Here is a 4,135-nt window from a genome sequence, read left to right on the forward strand (position 1 = left end):
TCGCCACACAATACTGGAGCCCACTGCACATTTCTTTTCATGTGTCATGTGTTATATATGGCCAAATTTTGTTTCTTGTTCAGAATATGCTTTTTCCTTTCTTCTTTCTTTCTTTCTTTCTTTTTTTTTTTTTAAAACCTCTCGGTGTTTTACTATTTGAGTTGACGGTTTTAAAATAAGAAAGTAATAGAGTTCTCTGCACACAAAAGTAATGGAACAATATCCACGGGTTGACCAGGGTTACAGAGCACCCCCAGTGGGGGAGACCAAAAAACCCAGTGGAACACAGCCAGAGCTTCAAAGTGGGTGTAAGATTTTAAGTCCCCGATCCATCTTTCCCAGGAGAAACACATGAATACTTTTAAGCGTAAAGTGATATTTTCCATGAGATTTACACCAACATACCCTGCCAGTAGCCGTGTGTGAGTCTAATTTTCTGCCATATGCCTAACCATTCAGAAGTCATTCTTACAGTTTGATCCAGACATTTCACTTTTTGAATTTATTACATAAATCCCTCTCTGTCTAAATATATACATATAATTATATGGCTGTGCCTTACAGGTGCCTTGGGACAGAAGGATGACGGGACCAGAGAGTGGCTGATATTGTCCTGGGAGAAGCAGAAATGACTGTCCTTGGAATCAAGTAGACATGGCAAGGAAGGGGCATGACTGTACAGAGTGAAAAGGCCAAGGGATGGATGTGTGAGTCAGAAAGGAGAGGGTGAGGTGAATACAGAGAGAAGACAATGAAACACACATTGAAAAAGCCCCTCAGGGAACTGAATTCATCTTGGCGATATGCTCCCCTCTGGAAGCCCTCCTTCTTTCCTGTCCGTGTACATCTTGTCTGTCCCTGTTACTTCACTTCAAGTTGAACACCAGAGAAACAGTTCCCATACAGTCCAAGAAAGGAGAGATGGTACAGGGCAACAGTGTGCAACGATGAGCTTCTTGCCCAGAAGCCTGGAGTCAGGGTTCACTGGTTCCAGACACCACACCCATCATTGCCCACCAGACTCTGAGTGGGACTTCTCACACCACTCATTTCAGCCTTGACACAGAGTCGCACAGGATTGGTTATGGGCACAGGATTTGAAATCAGATCCATCAGGATTTCAATCCTGGTGCTAAACTCTATGATCCAAAGCAAGTAACTCACTGTGACTCAAGTTCTTTTTGCTCCTTTTCCCCTTTACTCAAAGAATTTAGTAACAGTTTCAACCTTGTGGGCTACTGTAAAAATTAAGTGAATTAATACATGGAAATACACGAAAAACACCTGGAGAAATGCCTGTGACCTAACAAGCCCTATAAATAAGTTTTCTGTTGCTATGTCATGCAGTTAGTACACCATCTGGCATTTATTGAGGAAGAAATATGTGTTAGTTGCATTTGTTGTTATTAATCCTCCTGGAAATGAGAAGGAAAACAGATGGGTGTATAGGGCCAAATTGTTGTGTTGGCCATTAATGTGTTTTATGAAGTGGCAATATTAAAACAAAGAAACCATGTCGGAAAATAATCTGGCATACTGATTAAGGAAACCAGAATAAGAAGCTCACAGACTGAAATACGTATATGGAAAGCTTCAGTGGTGGTGGTGGTGGGGATTTAAGTTTCTCATTTCCAATTTCATTATTCAAGAAATTGTTCTGGTTTAAGTGGTAAACTTTGAAAATAAAGCTAGAATATTTCTCATACTACATGATACAATGTGAAAAAATGTCAGGATATAAAACTGTATATTACAGACTGATGTCAGCATGATCTTAAGCTAGAAAGCTACAAGTTGTCTTTCTATATAAATCTTGAGTTAACAATATATGGATCAGAATACCTCTGAGAATTCTAGAGACAAGTTGAGAAGCTACAGCACTTAGGCTATTGGAAAACCAAGAGGAATATTGCAAACGGGGTAAGAAAATTTGTGGTATTTAGGGCATCCATTCATGCTTCTTCTCCTGTGTGGCATAGCATGGAATGACTGTGAGAAACTTCTATACTGGGGTTCCTTCCTCATAGTGAAAACAGTAGTGGGCTATATGTCCAACGTTCTGGTTCATCTGGAAGCTTCCCTAGGAGCTAGTTTCTGTCTTGCCTGACTCAAGAGCTGATGGGACCCAGGCAATATTTTGGACACGGCTGAAAACAGAAGTAAGGAGCATGTTAGAGCTTTCTTTCCACAGGCAGAAGCCAAGGGAACAATAGATTAGAAAATGCTTGAGAGATCCTAGAATCTCCAGCTGGACTGTTTATTGATGATCTTTTGCACAATGCTAGTATACAAAGGCTGTGTGAGTTGGCTGGTTTTCTAAATACCCAAATTCTAACAAAAGTAAGAGGACAAACAGAGGAACATGGCCCAATCAAAAGAAGAAATTAAACTCTAAAAACCAACCTAAAGAAACACAGATCTATGAGCTGCCTGACAGAAAATTTAAAATAACTGCTATAAAGATACTCAATGAACTAAAAGAGGACACAGATATACAGATAAGTAAAATGAATAAAAGAATAGATTAACAAAATGAGAATATGAAAAAACAAATATAAACTGTTAAAAAAGATAAATTTTAGAGCTAAAAATACAATAATGAAATAACTGTTTATTAAAGGGGTTTAACAGCACAATAGATCAGGTGGAAAAAATAATCAGCAAAGGTAAATATCGGTCATTTGAAAAACCAAGTTAGAGAAGGAAAAAGAAAAATCAATGAATAAAAGTGAAGAGAACACTTGGGACATGATCAAGCAGGCAAGATATGTATTATGGAAATTTCAGAAAGAAAAGAGAGATAGAAAGGAGCAAATAGCTTATTTGAAGAAATAATGGCCAAAAACTCTTCAAATCTCAAAAAGGAAATGGATGTATAGATTTAAGAAGCTCAAATATCTACAACTAGGAAAATAAAAGAGAACCACACTGAGACACATTATAATGAAACTGTCTAAAGTCAAAAATAGAATCTTAAAAGCAGCAAAAGAAAAGTGATTTGTGGCAATGGAGCCTCCATAAGATTATCAGTGTATGTCTCAGCAGAAAATCTGCAGGCAAGAAGAGAGTGGGATGATACATTCAAAGTGCTTTAAGAAAAATAACTGTCAATTAAGAATAATTTATTAAGAAAAGCTATACTTCAAAAGTGAAGGAGAAATCAAGAATTTCTCAGATAAACAAAAGCTGAGGAAGTCCATTACTGCCAGGCCTGCTCTAAAGAAGTGCTAAAAACAGTCCTTCAAGTTGATGCATAAGGACAGTAGACACAAAGCTGTACAAAAATGTAAGGCTCATCAGTAAAGGTAAACAAATGAATTCATAAAATAACTTGCACTATTGTAATTTTGTGCACAGGATTTAAGTGACAAAAAGGTTTTTAAAAATATAAACCTATTTTAATGAGTACATCATATATGAAGATGTAATTTGCCACATCAATAAAAAGTGGGAGGTGTGGAGCTGTAAAGGAGTAGAATTTTGTATGCAATTACAGTTAAGTTGTATCAACTTAAAATATGCTATACCTTTAATTTAATATGTTTTATGTAATTGCAATGGTAAACCACAGAGAAAATATTTACAGGATATACATAAGAGCCACTGAGAAGGGAATCAAGGCATACCACTGCCAAAAAAAATCAATGAAACACACAGGAAGTCAGTGAGAGAGTAAAAGAGACATGAAAAAGCTGCAAGACATGCAGAAAACAATTAACAAAATGACAGTTATCATCAGTAATTACTTTAAATGAAATTGGATTCAACTCCCCAATCGAAATGCTTAAATAGGCTGAGTGAGTAAAAAAAAAGACAATTAAAATTTTTAAAATTTTTATTTTATGTTCTGAGATACATGTGCAGAAGGTGCAGGTTTGTTACATAGGTATATGTGTGCCATCGTGGCTTGCTGTAGCTATTGATTGACCCTGCATCTAGGTTCCCTCCCCTTACCCCCCACTCCCCAACAGGCCCCAGTGTGTATTTTTCCCCTCCCTGTGTCCATGTGTTCTCATTGTTCAACTCCCACTTATGAGTGAGAACATGGGGTATTTGGTTTTCTGTTCCTGTGTTAGTTTGCTGAGGATGATGGCTTCCAGCTTCATCTATGTCCTTGCATAGGACATGATCACAT

This window comes from Cebus imitator, unplaced genomic scaffold (assembly GCF_001604975.1).
Source record: "Cebus imitator isolate Cc_AM_T3 unplaced genomic scaffold, Cebus_imitator-1.0 Scaffold812, whole genome shotgun sequence".
NCBI classification, from domain to species: Eukaryota; Metazoa; Chordata; class Mammalia; order Primates; family Cebidae; genus Cebus; species Cebus imitator.